The following is a 22,619-nucleotide window of genomic DNA, read 5'->3' as shown; positions in this document are numbered from 1 at the left end:
TAATTATTCAAAGTAGTTGCCCCATTTTACATTACCATCAACCACAGATGGGGCCTCCAGTTTGTTTACAATGTCACCAATACTTGTTACTTGGTTTTGGGGTTCTAAATATCTTATTGCTTGTGAAATTTTCATTAGGTTGTATTAGGACTAATGCTATTACATCTATTTTAATGTGTTTATTGCTATTTCCTTCTTTAAAGAAATTTCTTTTGAAATCACTTGCCCATTATAAAATGGGTTATTATTGAGATACAACAGTTGATTATTATTCTGTATATAAGCCTTCATCAAATGTGTGATTTTCAAATACCTCTCATTTTGTGCGTTTTTAAAACTTTCTTGATGGTGTTATGTGAAGCCCCTGAAGTTCTAATTTTGTTTAAGTCTAACTTATTTCTTCTTTTATTGCTTTTGCTTAGACACTAAAGAATCATATTTGAGAAACCGTGGTTGAATCCAAGATTATTAGATATTCTTCAAGGACTTTATTCTTTTAGCTTTTATATTTAGGCCTTTGATTCCATTTAAGTTATTATATATATATATATATATATATATAATGATGTAGATATACAACTTCATTCTTTCACATGGGGATCTTCAGTTGTCCTCGTACCACTGATTAAAAATAATTTTTCTTCCACAGTAAATTGTCTTAGAACCGTTTTTTTGGTGCTGGTACTTGGGTTTTAATTTAGGTCCCATACACTCTAGCTTAGCATTTTTGTTTTTGCTTGAGTCACACTTGTACTTCTGGCCTTTTGCTGGTTAATTAGAGATTTGTCTGCTCAGGCTGGCTTCAAACCACAATCCTCAGATCTCAGCCTCTTGAATAGCTAGGACTACAGGCATGAGCTACTGATACCCAGCTTTGTCTTTTTACCCTTTGACAAATTGTTTGAACATAATTGAATAGGCTTATTTTTAGACTGTCAATTCAGTTATATTATCTATCTATCTATCTATCTATCTATCTATCTATCTATCTATCTATCTATCATCATGTCCACACCACACTGTCTTCATTACTAAATATCTCTCTAATAATTTTTGGAGCAAAAAGTACAAGTCTCCCAACCTTATTGGTCTTTTTAAAATTTGTTTGACCAATCTCTATATTGTGTGTTTACTTATGAATTTCTGGACAAGTTTGTCAGTCTCTTCAAGTCAACACATAATATTCTGATAAGGATTACATTGAATTTATAAATCATTTGGGATATATTTATATCTTATTAAGTTTTCCTGTTCATGAACATGGTATGTGTTCCTATTTAGATGTTCTTTCTTTTCTTTCAAACATGTCTTGCAGATTTTAGTGTATAAATCTCACTCCTGTTTTGTTAAATATGTCTGAAAGTATTTTATTCTTGCTAATTTTTTTGTAAATGGAATTATTTCCTTAATTTGCTTTTGTTTATTCTAGATCTCTTCACTGCTAGGGAACAGAAGTAGAATTGTTTACATACAATAATCCTAGCACTCAGGAGCTGTAGATCATGAGTTAAAATCTATTCTGGGAATCCCTGACTTTAAACCATACAAATAAAAGGAAAAATAAAAAAGGAAAAGAAGGAAATATATTTTTAAAATTCAATTTTTTTGTCAAATAGTTAACTCATTTTCATAGATTTTTTTCTGTTAGTTTTCTATTCTCCATTTCATTTGTTGCCAATCTTTTCTGTTGCTTTCTTTAGCACTGTTTTCTGCTTTCTTTAGGTAGACAACTTCGTTACTGCATTGACTTTGGATATCATTATTTATATGCCTAATAGAGAGGAAATAACCCCCTCAAAGATCCCTTTCATCATTTCCTGTAAGCCTGTGTTACAGCTGCCTCTTCACTCACTTGAGGCCATTTACAAACTTCTTCTTTAATCCATTTGGGTTCTTAGGACAACAAGTTTAACATATTTGCGAATTCCCCAAACTTACTTTGGATTATGATTTCTGATTCCATTCCATTTTGGTAGAGAACACACTATACACAATTTCAGTCTTTCTAAATGTATTGAAGCCCTCCTATGGCCTAACATATGGCCTATTATGGAGAATATTACATATATGTGCATACATATATTGCTGTTTAGATATTTATTTGTCCAGTGTCTGATAATGTGGCTTAATCTTCTATTTCCTCATTATCTTTTGCTGGTTGTTCTATACATGATTGAAAGTGGGGTTTTCAAGGCTATCTTATTGTTGCATTGGCAGTTTCTCCTTCCAATTATGACATTTTTTCCTTTTGTGCTCCTAGGGAATGAACTCAAGTCTTTTCACTTGTGAGGTAAACACTCTATCAAGATTTAGGTGTGTTTTGAGTTCAGTATAGATTTTTTTTCAAAATGTTTATATTTCCTTTTTTCAAATTTAAAGAATGCATGCTTTTATTTTTATTTTTTTCTTATTTATTGTCAAAGTGATGTACAGAGAGGTTACAGTTTTATACGTTAGGCCTTGGGTACATTTCTTGTACTGTTACCTCCTCCCTCATTCTCCCCTCCCTCATCCTCCTTTCCCTCTCCCCCCAGTTGGTTTACACCAAATGGTTTTGCAAGTATTGCTTTTGGAGTCCTTGTCTTTTTATCCTTTGTCTCTCGATTTTCATATCCCCTTTCACTCCCATAGTTTTAATACCAGTATATACAGTATCCAGTGTACTCAGATGAGATTCAGTGATAGTGTGGGTACAACCACAGGAAGGGGATTCAAGAGGATCATTAACAATAGAAGCTTTAGTTTTACATGGCATGTTGAAAGTGATTACAACAGTGATATAACACTCCTTTCCATAACTTGGAGTTCATTTCACTTAGCATCATCTTATGCATTCATAAGGGCATAGCTATTAGGCTTTTGTGATTCTCTGCTACACTGACCCATTTGTAAGGAAATGGAAGGACTTGGAAAAAATTATACTAAGTGAAGTGAGCCAGACCCAAAGAAACATGGACTCTATGGTCTCCCTCATAGGGAATGCATGCTTTTAGACATAAATTTTATTGTGTATGTGTAAAGTCTACAAAATAAAGTTATGTGATACTCATAAATAGTAAAAAGATTACTAGAGCGGAGGGTATTAATATATTCATCATTTTACCTAGTCATTCACATATTTTTTCTGAAGCAGGAGGAGATGAAATCCACTCTTTTGTCTTTATTTTGAAGGATGTATCACTAGACTTACATCCTGTATCTTGTATACAGTAGTTGCATCGGTGTATATATTTGCATTTTGTGGGAATGTGGGGTTGTTTGCTCAGTCATGTGATGAGCTATGCTATATGCATTCACTTGCTTTTCTATACTTCACAGTAACTACAACTACAGCACAGAGAAAAAGCTTGTTGATGCACGTAAAATGTGTATTTGTTTTAGTTCATACAGAGCAGTCCATCATTTATACATGTGACAGCTTGTTTACTTATTTTGCTTATTGACAATCATTTTAGTTGGTTCTATTTTTTTCTGTGTACAAACAAGGCTTCAGTAAACATGAACCACATTTGTGGTATATCAAGGTAGACGACAGTGTAGATATTACATTTAAATACATACTATCTAATCAACCTCCAGAAGGAATAAATGATTTACACATCTACCAATGTAGTATAAAAATAATCCCAATTACCCAATAACATTTCCTTTGCATTTTGTCCCGTCAGATGACCAGGAAGTGACTTTAGTATCCTTCAAACTGTCTATTTTTTCTGTTTTTACATGTTTCTATTCATAGATTTTTGTCATCTTTTGTATAAAATTAGTTGTTGTTTGCTTATTAAACTATACCTGTTCATATACAAAGTTCTCATTCATATTTTCTCTGATTAATAAATTCTTGTTACCAAATCTTTATTAAATAAGATTTTTTTAGATGTGGATCCCCAACTTAATTATGGTTAGAGTTACAACTTTTCTATTTTCTAATGCAGTGGAAGCATTATGCATTTGGTAAAATTGATACTTCATCTTTTCAATGTTGATCTTTTCCGGGGCTAGCAATATGTGAAAAGATATTTGCTCTTGAGGTATGGCATTAGTGAGGTGAAGCCCCATCAGCTAAGTGATCAGAAGGTAAACAGTGGGTAACATTCTGGAGTGTACTGTGCGGCTAAGCTATCATGTTCAGGAGGCTGAATGTATTTTATGCATTTTATACTGCTTTTCAACTTATGATGGGCTTATCAGGGCATAACCTCACCACAAGCCAAGGAACAATTGAACTGGTCTTTCCTCATTGGCTATTTCTTTCAGTTCCAGCCAAAGCAAGAAATTCAACCTTTGTCCCCATAAAAATTAAGGATTTTTGATAAAGGAAGAGAACTATAGACAGCTTTAACAGATGGGTGACAGATTGATAGGAGATATTTGCAAACTAAAAGAGGAATTGACAAGAGATTAATATATAATACACACAAGGAATTCTTACAAGTCAGAGACAAATATTAGGAAACCTACTAGAAAAAAATGAGCAAAGGATATTAATAGCAATTCACAGAAGGGGGAACCCAAATAATTAGCAATCTGAGTAGATATTCAATCTCTCTAGTACATAATTAAAGAAATGGAAAAGAATGAGCTATAAAGTTTTACATACTAGAGTCACAAAAATTTTAAAAGTTATATGATACTAACTGCTGTCTGAGATGTACTTGGGTAGCACTTGGTGGTTCTGCCTCTGGCCATGCTAATCTGCAGAAACACGTGCATCTATTAGGCACTTGCTCTACAGAGCCCATCACAGCATTCTTCTGATTGCAGAGCTAAAAGCAATCCAAGTCTTCATCTCCAGATGAAGAGACAAATGAAAGGTCATGTCTGGCAAGGCACTAACAAGACTGTTGAGAACCAAGTGCCCCAAATGAAAATAAGACCTGTTTTTCAGGATCATGTGTGTGCACTTATATCAGCATGCCAGCAGTATAAGAAAAGTAATGTATGGGTCCTAAAATGTAAATTAGAATGGGTCTCTGTAGGTGTTAGAGGGATCTGAGGGATGATCAAGAATGAAGGAGGAAAACTAACAAGAATCAATTTCGTGACAGTCTATCAGTGAGGGAGCTGGACTGTCTTCCTGATTCTGCTTCTAAACAAGGGATACAAACATATAAGCTAATTATCATTTCTGAAACTCAGATGAATTATTTTTGTAGACTTGGCTTTTTATGTATTACAATTTTTTGACATGTTTTCAACTGGAGATGTAATTCAAATCTCTACTCATTGATAGTTTACTGATTAGGTACTCTTCAAGAATGCTTGCCTGTCAGGCATTGGTGGCTCATGCCTGTTATCCTAGTTACTCAAGAGGCTGAGATCTGAGGATTGAGGTTTGAAGCCATCTTGGATAAAAATTTCCTTGAGATTCTTTTTCTTTGTTTTTCCTTTTTTTGGTCAGTCATAGGCTTGAACTCTGGTCTTGGGCACTGTCTCTGAGTTCTGCAGCTTAAGGCTAGTGCTCTATCACTTTGAGCCATAGCACCACTTCCAGTTTTCTGGTAGCTATTGGGGATAATCACGGACTTCCCTGACAGGGCTGGCTCTGAACTGAGTTGCTCAGATTTTAGCCTCCTGAATAGATAGGATTACAGGCATGAGCCACCGTGCCCAGCTTTTCTTAAGAGTCTTACATTGCCAATTAGGAAGCAGACAGCTGGAATTGTGGCTCAAGTAGTAAAGTGTAAGTCTTGAGTGAGAGTATAGGGACCCAAGTTCGAGCCCTAGGACTGGCACAAAAAACAAACAAATGGACAACAACGAAAGAATGCTTGCCTTTCTTATTAACTTGAAATATAATATTTACCCTATACTACTACATGGATGTATGTTCCACTTGGTTATTTAATTGGTTCTTTGGATTTTTATGCACTTAATTATAACCACATTCAATATTTGTATGTCCTGGGGACTGGGAATATGGCCTAGTGGTAGAGTGCTTGCCTTGTATACACGAACCCCTGGGGTCGATTCCTCAGCACCACATATGTAGAAAAAGCCAGAAGTGCAGATGTGGCTCAAATGGTAGAGTAGCTAGCTTTGAGCAAAAATAAGTCAGGGACAGTGCTCAGACCCTGAGTCCAAGATCCAAGACTGGCAAAAAAAACAGAACAAGCAAAAAAAAAATATTTGTATGTCCTCTTTGGAAAGTCAGAACTTGATATTCTTTTCTGGGGGTAATATTTTATCCTCCATTTTTATGCTGAAAGCATCTTCCAAATTAACTTTGTAAGCAGATTGTAGATTTTATAAGGATTCCTGCAGTGGATGAACTTATTGAGTTTATAGGCTAACAGAGGGAGAATACTTAGGATAATAAGTTGTCTTATCCTGAAATATGACTTGCTTCTAAATTTACCAGGTCTCTGTTGTCTTTAGTAAAGCTGTCTGGCTTAGATGACATAGTTCTGACAAATTCCACATTAGATACATTCATAAGAATTTTATGGAAGCTTTTCTTAGTAATTATGATGGTTTCTACTACAATTTGGGAATTTAATATTGCTAGATAGTCAAATATTGATTTTGTGCCAGTACGGGGGCCTGAACTGAGAGCTTCGTGCTCTTGCTAGGCTATTCTATTCAAGGCTGGTCTGTACCACTGGAGCCACACCTCCACTTCCAGCTTTTTGATAGTTAATTAGGATATCCTATTCCTTTAGATTTGCCTGCCTCAGCTGCTTTGATCCAGGATGCTCAAATCTCAGTCTCTTGATTAGGTTGGGTTACAGTATGAGTCACTAGCACTCTGCTTCAAACCCTTTTGATGTTGGTTTATATTTGGTTATACCGGTCCATTAATTCTAACAGTTTTAAAAGTTACTCTTCTGGTTTTTTTTTTTAGGTAGACAGCTATCCATGTAATCAATGATGGCTCTTTTGTTTCTTCCAGTCTTTTTATTCTTCCCTTTCTTATTGCACTCTGTAGGAGCATATTCATTACAAGTATGCCCAGAGCCACAGGAAGTGAAGCTCTTTAGTGAATTTCTCATGCTTACCTGTTGAGTAGTTGGCTTGCTTTCATTTTCTCATAATCCTTTCCCTTTGTGTGTTTGAGGTTAAGGTTTCTATTTGCTCTATTTCTAATTTATAAATTTATTTTAATGTAAAAAATGAGTATCAAGTTTGTCAGGTTTAGCTCCACATTTACTTCAATCATAGTGATCATGTTGGTTTCCTCCTTTAATTGGTTTACTTTTCTACAAAGTCCATTGAAGTAGATATTACTATTCCCATTTTTACAGTGAAGGAAACAAAATGGTACAGAAGTCTTTTAAGGTTTAACAAATAGTAAGAATTAAAACCTGATTTTCCAGCAAGCTGATTGTAATACTACCTACAGTCGTCAGGGCTCCCCATAGTTAATTAAAATAAAAAATGTTCTAGAATTCTACATTATTAAGTTCTATATTGTTGATACACCTTCAGTTCTATATTGTTGATACAAGATATGCATGCAGAATCTATGAACAAAGCCATGTCTCAGATCCAAAGTATAAATAGAATAAAACAGCTGGCAAAGAGAGGTGAGGTTGGCCCCTGATATAGCCATTCAGTGAGATCTTTTCTTTGAAAATTCTTCACTAAGAATGCCCATGGACCCAATATGTGAAAAAAGAAGCATGGAGTAAGCAAGGCACTGGTGGCTCACGCCTATAATTTTAGCTACTCAGGAGGCTGAGATCTGAGGATCTCAATTCGAAGCCAACGGGGCAGGAAAATGTGTGAGACTCTTCTCTCCAACAAACCCCCAGAAAACCAAAAGTAGAGTTGTGGCTTAAAGTGATAGAGTGTTAGCCTTGAGCAGCAAAGCTCAGGGACAGCAACTGGCCCCTGAGTTCAAGCCTCACGACTGACAAACTAAAGCATGAAATGTGACACATTGTTGAACATCTTCAGCAAGAATTTTGGCAAGAGGAATGAAAGAAAGGGGCATAGTAGAGTACTAGCAGTGGGTAAATGCTATTTTGAGAAATTCTGGGAACAAATTGATCTCCTTGCTCTGGCCTCTCTATAGAGGGATATTTGCCTAAATATGTAGCTAGTTGAGGTTATTAGGGGCTGCAGCACGGGTCTTTCCTTCCTGCAACCAAGTTTCCTGGTATGTTCTGTGTCTGAGCCTGGTCATGCTTGCACGGAGGAAGTGTGCACCATCCATCTCTCTGGAATCCCCTGCGGACTGCCCTTGGCCTCCTGGCAGCCAGCAGCTGTCGATACCTGCTCTGTCTCAAGAGCCCGCCACCCTTCATTTTAATGACCCTCTAGACAAGGCAAATGAGGCAGCGCTGCGGGTCTCCTCTTCACCTGGAAATGAATTAGTGGTCCATTAGCTTAATGAGGAGCTCTTCCCACCTCCTTGGATAAGAAACGGCTGCTTTCAGGAAAATGGCAGGGAGACTTGAGGCCTGGCTTCCAATGGGAAACAGTGGTCCAGGGTTCTCTCTGCCCACCTGTCTAACTTTTTGGGTGAAGACTGTCAGCTGCTTTATTCCTTCCCTTTGGCAAGTAGCTTGTCATTAGATTTGAATTTAAATGGCCTTTGGGGATGGGTTTTTCTTGGAGGGGGAGTTATAAAAGAGATCAGATGGAGGGTGGTAGTGTCATTTCAGCTGTGAGATGACATCCAGAAAGAAATTCTCTTTCCAGTGTCTCCTGGTTGTTTTTCATTCTAAGGAACAAAGAAATTGCAACAAACAAACTTAGAGTGGAGGCTCCTTTGGGCTGTTGCAGAGTTCTTCGACATAATACTACGTCATATGGCTGGCTGGGTGCTTTACTAAGTACTCTGGGAATTAATTGACACCAGCTAGGCACTGGTGGCTTATGTCTGTAATCCTAGCTACTTAGGAGTCTGAGATCTGAGGATCCTGGTTTAAAGTAAGCTTAGGAAGATAAATCTGAGAGACTCTTATCTCAACCAGCAATAAGCCATAGTGGAGGTATGGCTCAAACAGTGGAGTGCCAGTCTGAGCAAAAATACAATCAAGAGTGCAAAGTCCTGAGTTTAAGCCTTAGTACTGGTGAAAAAAAGGAAGGAAGGAAGGAAGGGAGGAGGAAGAAAGAAAGGAAGAAAGGGAGGGAGGAAGGAAGAAAAGAAGAAAGGGAGGGAGGAAGGAAGAGACAGAACAAGAGAAAGAAAGAGAAAGGAAATGAATCTACACTACAATCAGATTTTTTGAGCACAATTATTATTTCTGTTTTAGAAATGAGGAAAGTAAGGCTTTGAGAAATACAGAAATTTGGAAAGTTCTCTGGTCAACATGTAGCTGAATATGATAATAATAGCATTAGCTTTTGCTAAATATGACACTTTACATCCAAAAGCATGTTGCTGTGTTAGCTTGTTTATTCTACAACAACTCTGTGGACTAGGTCTTAGCAGTCCCCTCCCTGAGGTACAATAATAGACTCAGATGTTAGTCAATCAGCCAAGGCCATCTAGGAAGCAATGAAAGTAAAGTTCACTCCCAAACAGGCCTCCTCCTAGAACCACACATCGCGCTACTCACCTTCAGCAGCTCCACCATTCGTTCCATTATCTCACAGGTGTTGGGATGGGTTCTTAGAATCCCAGGTTGACTAAATCCATGCCATCAAAGACTGTGCAGTCTAGGGAGAGAAGGAGACACCGAGTGAACAATTTCAACACAAAGTAGCCCAAAAAGTGTGCCCTGAAATCCTAAAGAATTCCCAGGGGAAGAGGATATTAGTTGCACTAGATTGAATTGAATGTGTGGTTGTGGGTGAGGAGTAGAGGAAGGGATGGGTGCTCTGTGGCAGAAGGCAGCACAGACAAACAGGGCTCTAAATGAACGCGTAGCAGCTCAAGGCTGTAGCGGGAGGGGGATAAAGAACCAGTGTGACTGAGAGATGTGGGGAGTTGGATGGCGAAAACAAGATCCTGGTCATAGAAAACATGTTTTTTCCTAAGAGCTTTTGCATCTGACTCAGAGCTTGCTAGTCAACAATGGATCTCCAGAACCATATAATCAGAACAGTAGAAAGAGGAACGTGAGGTGAGGTCTAGTCATGAATTGTTTCTACAGACTAGAGAGGACAAAGGCACCCAGGGACCAGGCTGCAATTTTCTCTACTCTGTGTGTTTGGGCAGAAAAGGTAGGTCTCTCTCTTGGGCCAGTAAGGATGCAACTGTTGGCTAGTGAACACTTCCCCTTCTCAACTGGATTCTGGGACATGACTGGGCGCCACCCATGGACAGCGTGCATTTCTAGACCTTCAGCTTGGGTGGTGATGGAGATTCAAAGTTACATTAGTCTCCTCTGGGTCTTTGTCTCCAAAGCTGAAATGTGCAATTTGAGTTGTAATGAGGTTAGTTTACAGCATTTGTGAGCTGGTAGGAGAGACTGAAAAATCCCTACCAGAAGTTGGCTTCTAGGCAGGGCTCCCACAGTCAGCAACCACACCTGCCACTGTCTGAATTCTTGTGTGTTTTGAATCCCCTGCTTGGAGACTAATTTCTTGTGGGACAGACTTGGGATTAGAAGCTCCAAATCCAGACAGTTTCATTTAAGGTTCCTTCGTTGCTTTGGGAAGGGAGTTCCTGCCAAGGGGAGAGCAATCAAAGGGGCAAAGGGCAATGGGAACCTTGCAGTTCACTTTTAGTGAATTTGGAAGATTTATCTAGAAGAGTTATTTCAAGCCAGAACTTTGTGATTGCCTCTATTTTTCAAGAAATGCTAGGAATACATGAAACATATTCTTTTCTTATGAAAGGATTTTGATTCTAACCATGTTCTCTATAAAGCAAGGGGACCCTGGAAAAACCACTTGTGTGACTTGAAGCCATTTTTTGGTCTGATATTTGAAAACAGTAAACTAGATGATTCCACAATATCTCTCAAGGGAGCTGTAGAATGAGGACACTCTGGAATGTGCACTGGCATTGAACAATGAGACTGGCATGTGGATATTTCAGACACTGAATGCATTCCTCAACCTGGCACCGTGAAGTCAGACTAGACGGCTTAGCTCTTGGTGGGAGAACTGCAGACTGTTTTTTTTTTTTTTTTTACATTTTTCCCCCCAAAAGATGTTTATTTCTAGTAAGCAATATATGTGCATGAAATGAAATTTCAAAGGGCCAAAAGGATAGATAGGACACAACGGAACACTCTATTTTTCTCTGTTCTACCAGCATTCCATTCTTCATGGGGGTAGGAGCTATGCCACATTTCCTACCAAAGATGGCCCATGCATTTACCACAGGTGTGTGTGTGTGTGTGTGTGTGTGTGTGTGTGTGTGTGTAATTTTTAAGCACAATGCAGGGTTACACTTTACACTAGGTTCTATTTATAACCTTGCTTTTTGGGAGGACCACTTTGAACTATCATATACAACAGAACCAGGTCTTTGATTCACTTTGGTTTTTGACTATTTGCAAAGTTCCTTGTACCTTGGAATATTTATGAGCATTGGGCTTACAATAACATTAGCAAATTCTGATCCTTTCAGCTTCAGGTTATTTTTTTTTCTGTACTGATATTTTCCTACCTAGCAACCAAAATTGATTGTTTGATTTTATAGCTAAGAATTTTTTTTTCAATTTGTCAATGAACTAAGGAAAACCCACAACAACAGAAGCAGGATGAGGTAGACTATGTGAAGCTGACCAATTAATTTGAGAGGTGCATTGTTCAGAATGGGAGAGAGGGAAGATTTACATCCAAGAAGTCCTGAATCAATTCACTGGTGGGAGACAGTCACATGACAGGAGCAGTTTCTGAATAGCAGGAGGTTTGAAAGGCACAATTGTTTATTAATCTCATTTGGTCTATCTGGGTAGAGTGGCTGAAAAAACTCCCAGGCAATTGTTCAGTGTCCAGATTGCCTCCTCCAGCTTGAGAATCACAAATCCCCGAGAATGAACAGCTTGATAGAGCAATGACTGCCGGGTTTTAATTCTCGGGCTCCTGTGGGGTTTGCTGTGGGAATAAGAAGGCCAATTTAGCCTCATCCATATGTGCTATGCACTCAGGAATAATGTATTTTGACATGTGTATTTCCTCTAGGAACTCTTTTCTCAGCAAAACACCCCAATTTTAGAGAAGTAATTACAGGATTACATAGGCTATAGAATATTAATTAATGTTTCCTCTAAGTGGAAATATTGCTCCTCCGGCTACTTTTTCTCAGAAGCTGACATTTTTTTTTTTTTTTGTAATTCAGTATTTGTTCCCTAAAATAGGATGGCCTCCCAAATATTTAGTACCGTATGTGAATCTTTGGGTTTTCAAATATCATCTTCTCCTAAGTCAAGTTGCAAATTCCCATTTATTTCCTAGGTGTTTGCAATCTCTAATATTAATTCTCATAAGCTCCCTGGGCTATCAGCCACATCTGCTCTGGCTCTCCATAGGAACTGGCCTGCCATGAACTGGCATGAGTAGTGGCTATACAGGAAGTACGGCTGCCCCCTGTGTGCTTGTCCAAGGACCCTGGGAAGCAACATGGCCAAACATATAATATGAAAGGTCTTCCGCAAGTCATTGAGTCATTTTTCCACATTAGATTTCCAAATGTCAAAAGAAACAGCAGCTCATTAAAATTGCAGCTGTAAAATCCACCAACACCACATGTAAGAAAAGTGATTACAGAGCAAGCTTGATTAATTAGGTGTGAAAATTTAGGACCAGCGTGGTAATAAATGATGGAACTCACCCAGCAGCCGATTTCCCTTCCACTATGTTCCGCTGAATGGCCAATTTTCCACTTGTCTGTTGTACAGCGATCGCATTTCAGAGCCGGCAAAGTTTACATCTAAATCATGGAGGCTACAAAAAGACTTGCATGAGCTGCAGAGTCTGACTGCCTTTGTTGCCCTGTCTTTGAGGCCTTTGGTAAATTACAAAGACTTCCTGAGACTCATTTTCTCCACTGACAGAAGGTGAATTTCTCAGATGCATTGTGCTCATAAACTGGCATGTAGAATTGAAACCCTTTTGTATAACTATTCAAAGATAATAAAATTTTTTTAAAAAGAAGATGAATTTCTTTTCCTGACACTATTCTGTTTTTTTTTAATTAAAAGACGTTTACTTCAAAAAAATGAATGAAATAGCTTTACATAGTCCTGTTTGTGGTTGCTTGGTTATTGCTTGCTGTTGCGCCTGTACTGGGTCTTGAACTCAGGTCCTCATGCTGTTGTTCTCCTTTAACTGCTCAAAGGAGGCACTCTACCACTTAAGCCACACCTCTCTTCAGGCTTTGTACTTATTAATTGGATAAGAGTCTTCTAGACTTGTCTTCCTTAGGCTGGCTTAGAACCCCAATCCTCAGATCCCAGACTCCTGAGTAGCTAATACTACAGATATGAGCTATCAGCATCCAGCCTGTATGTGGGTTTGAGATCTTTGAGTGTACACAGTTTTATAATATATAAATACTATATTCATTTCCCAACACAGATCAGAAATCTAACATTATGGTCATTAAATTGCCCTTTTGAGCAGAATAAAATAAAAATTGTGAGAGTGCCCAACTTAGGGCTTTAGATCAGAAGAGTTTCAATAATATTTGAGGAATACACTATTTGAGTGAAGAGCAAAGATTCCTAAGTCTAGAGAAAGACAACAGAAAATAATATACTTATCTACACAGAGCCACTTTGATGAGCACTACCAAATCCTTTAGTGACTCAGAAAGTAGCATTATGCCAGCTCTAGAGTTGTAAATACAAATCAATAATACAATGAGGATTATAGTCTATCTCTCCCAAGCCCTGAACCTCCTTTCACTTCTAAATGATGAAAACAAAAACAAAACAAAGCTCAATTTTCATGTTCTGCTATTTCAGGATATCCATGATCTGGTTCCCATATTATTTCTTACTATTTCTCTTTGGGAGATGAAACCAGCCAAATTATATTGCTCTTTGCACATGTCTGGAACTCCTTACACCCAAGCCTCTGGCCACACATTAATTGCTGTGATATGCTGAGGGGTTTCTGTGTCTGGAGCATTGTGCTCAATCCTAGATAATGGGATCGGGGCAGGTAGAGTTATCGACTTCCAGTAGCTCTTTGTCATCTAGTAAGGACATCGTATAAACAGACATCTGTAGTCCTGTGTAATGAACACAATAATCAATGCTCCCTTCTAGTCCCGTACTTCAAAGCTCCTATCTCCCTGGGATCCAGTGTCTTGACCTCCATTTCACTTGAGCCATGCACTCATGTATCTACCTAGAATGGCTTCATTTCCGAAGTGTACCTTTAAGGACATTGTTTTCTGGCTACAGTTTCTTTTTACTATGATTTTTTGGAGGTTAGAGAACCTCACACTCACTCAGCTTTTCTTTCTTTCTTTCTTTCTTTCTTTCTTTCTTTCTTTCTTTCTTTCTTTCTTTCTTTCTTTCTTTTCTTCCTTCCTTCCTTCCTTCCTTTCTTTCTTTCTTTCTTTCTTTCTCTTTTTTGCCAGTCCTGGGGCCTTGGACTCAGGGCCTGAGCACTGTCCCTGGCTTCTTTTTGCTCAAGGCTAGCACTCTGCCACTTGAGCCACAGCGCCACTTCTGGCCATTTTCTGTATATGTGGTACTGGGGAATTGAATCCTGGGGCTTCATGTATAGTGGCAAGCGCTCTTGCCACTAGGCCATATTCCCAGCCTAGCTTTCCTTGTTTATGGCTGGTGCTCTGTCACTTGAACCATACCTCCAGCCAGGACTTTTGCTGATAAATTTGGAGATGGAGTCTCATGGATTTTTTTTTTTAACTTTGAACCATAATCTTTCATGTCTCAGGCTCCTGAGGATTTGGGATTACAGGCATGACTACTATCCCTGGCCATTACTGTGACCTTGTTAGGTCTCATTGAAGGTGATGTTCTGTCCCTTCCACTATCCTTTTCTTGAACCATCCTATTGAAATACCTCCATGACCTTTTATTAAATTTTCTAGATGATATCCTAATGACTCTGCTGTCTTACCATAGCAACCTGGGTCAGTTCTGTTACTTAGCCTTTGTGAGTTAGGAAAGATGCTTATGACCTTAGGGTCATTGGTGCTATCAGAAACTTGCTGCCATCTGGCTATTTCAGAGCTCATCTCTTTTCTCCATAATGGACAGATCACAAAGGGTTTCCCTGTTCATGTTAAGGGTGTGTAATCTTATTCCTAAGCATGATGTGCTGGTAAAATGTTAAATACTGGCATGTATAGTAGGTGTGTGTGTATGTGTGTGTGTGAGAGAGAGAGAGAGAGAGAGAGAGAAACAGACAGACAGACAGACAGACAGAGACAGAGAAACAGAAAGAAACAGCAAAAGGAGAGAGCCACAGTCAGAAATGACTACAGGTACAACTGATTTAGGTTCCTTCTGGGAGATAGGTAGAGGTGGATTTAAGAGGACAAGAGTAAATTGGAAGAGGCTATTGCAGCAGCCTGGAAAGTCTGACAAGGCCTGAGATCATGGTAAGAAGGAGGCACCAATTTGAGAAATGTGTACCGAGTGTGATCAGCAAATCTGGGACATAAAGGGAGTGATTTATAGAGAAAAACGAATGCGTTTGGTTTTCAACATGTTGAACTTTAGTTGACTGTGGGATATTGAAGTAGAACTCTGATAGATGAGCCTAAAACTCAAGGGCTGAGGCCACACGGCTGGAAATATAGATTTGGGAGCCATTGGCATATAGAAGGTAATTAAAACGATGAGAGTGACTGTGGTTACCCAGGGAGCATGTGGAGTGAGAAAGATAGTGGGTGGAGGGCAGAACTCTGTGAAATGGCAGCAGATGGGAGACGATGAGCCCACAGTGGGGAACCGAGGAGGAATTGTCCAAGGTACAAGGAGAGCCAGAGAACGGGGTGTCATGGCAGCCTCAAGAGGAAGTTGTGATTCATGATAACACAAGTAGCAAAGAAATCCAGTTAGATTAGGATTCTAAATCACCCATTACTTGTGACATTTAAGAGTTCCTAAATGACATTTTCTGAGAATATATTCAGCTGAAAGTGGGAATGGAAGCCAGCTTATTAAGGGTTAGGGAAGTGGGGAAGAGGGTTTTGTGAGGACAGACTTCTCTAGAAAATGTAGTCTACTCAGGAGGCTGAGATCTGAAGATCATGGTTCAAAGCCAGCCCAGGCAGGAAAGTCCATGAGATTCATATATCAGCAAAAAGCCAGAAGTGGAGATGTGGCTCAAGTGGTAGAATGCCAGTCTTGAGCGGTAGGGGGGGGGTGGGTGCAAACACCTAAAAGATAGTGCCCAGGTGCTGAGTTCAAGCCCCCATACCAACACACACACACACACACACACACACACACACACACACACACACACACAGAGCTTGTGGTTGCTTTTTGATGGTGTCCCAGTGGCTACAGTAGAGATGATATAGCTCCCTTTAGCCCGAAGTGCTTTCCTCCATCATCACTGCGTGTTCATAACTATGGACCAAGGAATAACTAAGGAAAAACTCTTCCATGAAGTCTCCAGAGAGCTTTCCAAGGGGAGGCATTATCTCTTATCTCTGAACTCCCCAAACACATTCTTTTGTGCTCTTCTTTAAACCTCAAAATATAGCTGTCAATGACTCCTTTGCCATAGTGTAAGTACTTCAATTATATATAAATTTTAATTCTGCAATATATATTATCTACTTATGTTTTATTTTATTCATTTAGGGTTTTTTTTTGTGCTGGTATTGGGGCTTGAACTCTGGACCTGGATGCTCTCTTTTAGATGCTTGTTTTGCAATCAAGATTGGCGCTCTGCCACTTGAACAGCACTCCACTTCTGGCTTATTGATGGTTAAGTAGAGACAGAATCTCATGAACTTCCCTGCCTGGGTTGAATTTAAACCACTATTCTCAAATCTCAGCCTCGTGAGTAGCTAGGATTACAGGTATAAGCCAGCAGCACTGGGGTATCTGATCATACTTTAGAGGGTGAAGTAGCAAGTGAAGGCTATGAGACCCTGGGGACTGAGTAAATAATTTCTGAAGAAAACTAGAAATCTGAACATCAATCACAACTATACAGAAATATTTTGGAATCTGTTTTAACATCAAGCATTGTTGTTAGAATCAGTTAGTTAATGGTGACATACCATTATGGTGGTATTTTTATTCTAATTGCTGGAAAATGTCTTTAGACCAGGCTACTGTTGAATATGATACTTGGAAAGGTGGAAACCAACTGTCCCAAAAGATGCTGATCCTAACATCACTGATCCTAACAGGGGTCACAAATGTGCACTTCTGCATCCAGCTTACTTATTGAGATGGGGTTCAACTCATACAAAAAATGATAGTTTATATGAATGACAGCTTTTGGGGTTGCTTCAGAAATCAGTAGCTAGATATCCTTTAGAAATCAGTAGTTAGCTAGTAGAGTGATGATGGAGAACATGGAGAGACACAGTTATCAATTCTTGTATCTTCATGGAAATTTGAATTAGGAGAGCAATTGCTTTCTTCTTAAGTAAATAGGTAGATAGATAGGTAGATAGGATAATTTTAGAGAACAGCCATCACTTATTAATTTAAATGTATGAGGAGTGCTGGTGAACTGTATACTTGTAATCCTAGCTACTGAGCAGACTGAGATCTGAAGATGATGGTTTAGAGCCAGCTTGGGCAAACAAATCTGACAGACTGTTATCTTCAATTAAAAGCAGAAGTGGAAGTGTGGCTCAGGGTAGAATGCTAGTCTCATGCAGAAAAGCTAAGGGGGCATTTAGTGCCCTGAGTTGAAGCTCCTGTACGTGTGTGTGTGTGTGTGTGTGTGCGCGCGCACGTGCACACATAAACAGACACATGAGAGAATTTAAATGTATTTATTTCCTTCTCATACACAATCTCATATTTGGCTTTTTTGCCCCCACTCAGAGCAGGAAGAAATGGCTTAGCTTGTATCCCTGGGTGGACACAGAGAGCTTTGTTGGGTATAGCAGTTTACATGAAGGTCTCCGATGTCAGTCATGGATTTGGAATCTAACTGGGGATGGTGATGGCCCCTCATGGTCCCGCAAATCCTGATGCCTGTGCAGAGTATGTGCATTGGTATGCACTGAGTAGACTGTGGCCTCTATTTCTTTCTCCCAGGTCTCACTGTGATTAAAACACCCCTTCTCCAGGGCTAGGAAGTGAGTGTAGGAATAGCTAAATGCCTGCTTGCTATTTCTCTGGAACAGCTCTGAGCATTCACAGCCCAGCAGAACCATCTTGGTATGTGATCAAGTGAACATTTCATATGCCTAATGAGACCATTGGCATGTCTGTTTCAATTACCTTTTGGGTGAAAAATAGAACAAACCAGCAGGATTGAGTAACAAGTAAGTGTTCATTTAAAAGGTCAATGAATTAGCTCCTCTGCTGGTGTGGCTGTCCCATGAGTGCCTTTAGAACTTGCTTGTTTCCAAGTCATGTATGATGTCACCAGGGTTGGAACAGGCCCACACTGTGTCCTTTTTTGTCGGGGGAGAGTGGAGGCTTGACATATCTTTTATTAAGTTTGCTTTCCAAGGATGGTTCTGCAAAGCAGCAGAGAAGGAAGTAACTCCTGGCATGCCACTGGGGACTGGATGAAAGGCATTTGCTGAACGAAAGGCGTTGAAGATTGTGAATCCAAACAAGTGAGCCAGAGCCCGCTTGAGGGAGTGGTCTTAAACCACTGGTGACAAAAGCCTCACGCTGATAGGAAGAAGCTGTTGTGAAGCCTATAGCTATCTTTCCCTCCAGAAGATCACCATAGGAAGCAAACAAATATTTGTCATGGTACAAGCTGCCAGTAGCAACATGCAACTTTCCTGAAGCCTAATGCTTATGTAGATGGGGGTGGCAGAGCATATCTTCTTGATTAAGTTAATATGTATTGATATTTCTCCTGTTGTTTTGACTTCCTAGGCAGTTTAAATTCAGTCTTGTCACAACAAAATACAAAAGAGGCTGCAGTGACATTGATTTTTCCCCCCTCTTTATTTTTAAATCTTTGCCTCTGAAGGATAGTGCATTTGTTTGTGCGTGTGCGTGTGTGTTTTGTTTTGTGTTTATGAGTGTATGTTTGTATTCAGGATTGACAGGAAGACAAAAATGTTAAAACAGTGACACAAATAATCATGATAAATTGTTGAGCATAAATGATCAAGGGAAATGAGTTTTGATTGTGAGCTTAAGTCAATTGTACACATCACAGAATTGCTACCATTGGGGTTTGCTGGGGTGACTTGCTTCTGGCAAGTAGAAAGCACAGTGATGATTTATTGAAAACTTTTAAATTAAATTAATCAGTTAACTAATTATTTTTTAAAATTTTTATTCTGGTCCTGAGGCTTGAACTCAGGGCCTGGGTGCTATTCCTAAGGGATTTTTTTTCACCAAGGCTGATTACTTGAGGAAAAGAGTCTCACAAACTTTCTTGCCCAGGCTGGCTTTAAACCGCAATTCTCAGATATCAGCTTTCTATGTAGCTCAGATTACAGATGGAAGCCACCGGTGCCTGGCTAGTTTATTTTTGAATTTAAAAAATTATGTTATCTCCAAGTAATAATTCAAAGTTGTTTCCACAGTAATTATTTGAAAATAGGAACTTGGTTGTCTGCAATCTCTGTAAAAGCTAGATTTGTCATGGAAGTAAATTATGAGCAAGGAGAAGTGTGTGTGTGTGTGTGTGTGTGTGTGTGTGTGTGTGTGTTGTGTTGTGTTTGCTTCACACTCCAACCTGAGACAAGTAAACTCAAACTTAGCCCCATCTCTCCAGGAAGGATCTAGGCAGGCAAATTTCAGCAAGACTTTCTCTTCCTCCTTCTCCTCCTTCCTCCTCCTCCTCCTCCTCCTCCTCCTCCTCCTCCTCCTCCTCCTCCTCCTCCTCCTCCTCCTCCTCCTCCTCCTCCTCCTCCTCCTCCCTTCCTCCTTCTTCTTCCTTCTTCCTCCTCTCCCTCTCCCTCCCCTTCCTCTCCTTTCCACCAACTCTTCTCTTTCTTCCTGCTGCTGGGAACTCAACTCAGGGTCTAGTTGTTTTCCCTTAGTTTTTTTCACTCAAGGCTAAGGCTCTGCCACTTGAGGCATACTTCCACTTCTGGCTTTTTGCTAGTTCATTGGAGATAAGAGCCTTATGGATTTTCCTGCCTGGGATAGCTTAGAACCTCAACTCTCATAGTTCAGCCTCCTGAGTAGCTAGGATTACAGGTGTGAGCTAAGGGCACTCCATTTACTGCCCCTATTAACTGTACATCTAAGTCAGAATCAAATTTAGCTGCAAATTTCCAGCCTATTCTTGCACCATTAAATGTACATCATCATAATTTTAAAAGACTTGTTTGCCTTTATCAGACAGACAATACACTATTATCTGGCCATCTCTCAATTATCTATACACATAGGAACTGATAATTTGCACATAACCAGAATATCTATAAACCAGAATGTAGTCTGTGCATTTTATTCTTGTCATCATTGTGATGGAGAATGGTGTGTGGAGGGGAGTCTTCACATTTTTTTTTGGATATAGATGCTTCTGGGTATTTTCAATACTCAAAGAATAGAGCTTGTCATAGGAAGCCCCAGTCAGAGGAGCTAGAAAGTTGCCTTTCCATTCCTTCCCTTTTCTTTTTATTTATGTCTCCTAGTGGAAGCAAAGAGACATGGAGGCCAATATCCTGATTGTGAAGGACTACGCCCTGTACTACCTAATTGTGACAAAGAGGACTCAGAAGCAATACTGTGCCAAGGAAGATGGAATTTAGCCAACTGATTGCCATGGGAAACGATGTTGCTTTGCTGTGGCAAGAGGATGCTGTTTGAGTCAGAAAACAGATCCCATGTCAGATTGCTGGGGTCAGAATCCTATCTGGCTTTTTCTCCAGCTATGAGCATTTGGCAAAGTATCCAACTGCTTCCTGCCTCAGTTTCCCCTTCCAAGACCTGGGAAAGTAACAGACATGAGGTTTACCGTTTGAATCGCAAGAAGAGGACAAGGGGGAAGAGGAAGCATAAACAGTCAAATCACAGGTGTAGCTTGATTGGCCATTAGTTCCATCTTTCTTTTGGGAAGGAGTTCTGGGGTACAGTAGTTGGTGTCTCAGTCAGGATAAAGTAATCTTTGTTGCCTGGCAGTCCAATTAACTAGCAAAATCCAGAAGTAGAGGTTGGGGGATGGGGAAGCTCAAGAAGTAGAGTGCTGGCCATGAGCAAAAAAGCCAACCAAGATCAAAAGTCTATCAGGACAAGGTTCTGCCCTTCCCTTCCTTGGGGACAATAAGTCCTGTCCTTTCTGGATCCCAAGGTGATTGTAAAGTGACTTAAGAGAGAATAGAACAGCTCAGACAAAATGAAGGGCACAGTTACAGAATGGAGGCAGAGATGGCAAGTTTCATCCTGCTTTCAGTTAATTCTGGGGCCTCAGTAAGGAATCACTGCTTTTCAGTAGAATAAGTACCTGTTGCAAAATATCTGGAAGTTTTACCAAACTCTCCCAAATGACTGAGTATTTATAGATGCTTCTAAGAGAGAAAGAATCAGGTTAATTAAGGTCATGGTCAAGGTGAATTAAACTGGTCCCAAATTTGTCTGGATTAAGGCAGATGTTTGTAAGAGTTTTTCTTTTCTTTCTTTCTTCTTTTTGAATAAATGCAACTGGGAAAACAATGGTGAAATGATCAGAAAACCTGAAATTGTCATTTTAAAATAATATGCGTATGTGCCAAAAAAGCCAACAATTCATTATAATGATAAGCAGAAGTTAGTGACGTTTCGCACCCAATATTAACTTTAAAAGATCAAATACATTTCTCTAAACTAGCAGCAACTAGAATGTATTAAAAATCTGGGATACCACCTATAATTATCAACAACAAAACCAAGTAATGTGTAAAAGGTAAATAATATATTAGTTAGCATAAAAATGATTAACACCTGTAATTCTGACAACTCAGGAAGCTGAGATACAAAGATCCTGACTCAAAACTAGCCTGGACAGAAAAATTTGAAAAACTCATATCTAACTAACTATCCAAAAGCCAGAAATAGAGGTATGGCTCAAGTACAAGCATTCCAGACTTGAGCAAAAGAAAAGAAAAGAAAAGTCAACCAAGATCCAAAGGTTCTGAGTTTAAGCCCCAGTACTGGCAAGGAAAAAAAAAGTAACAGTAGAAAACACCCAAATATATACTTAATCACTTCAGAAACCTGAACAAGATAATATATTTTAATAAAGATGTCAATACTCCATAATTAACCTATAAATTCAGTACATTTCCTGGGAATGTACTAGCCAGCTGGTTTTCAAAAGAACTCCATAAATTTATTCTAAAATTATATGAAGGGAGAAATGTCCAGGTATGACTAAATCAACTTTGTAAATAGGGAGTGCCCTCTCCTGAATTCAGATTATATATACATATATATGAGGTATAGTTTTTATAGTTATGATTTATACTGAGCCCTACAAACGGAAATATGTGGTCTCTAATGTAAGCAAAGCAACCAAATAGTGGAGCAAAAGAGAGCCCCCAGAGAGAAAGACCCAAATGTACTAGACACATTTTCTAGGTGAACACTAAAAGCAATCAGGAAGAGACCACCTCTTTGTTAAAGGAATGGTTCTTTCATTAGTCTGGACTTTTAGCCGAAGCTTTGAGGTATGGTGGACTCCAGATGAGT

The sequence above is a fragment of the Perognathus longimembris genome, chromosome 3 (assembly GCF_023159225.1).
Source record: "Perognathus longimembris pacificus isolate PPM17 chromosome 3, ASM2315922v1, whole genome shotgun sequence".
Lineage (NCBI taxonomy): Eukaryota > Metazoa > Chordata > Mammalia > Rodentia > Heteromyidae > Perognathus > Perognathus longimembris.
Note: the sequence above shows the minus strand (reverse complement) of the source record.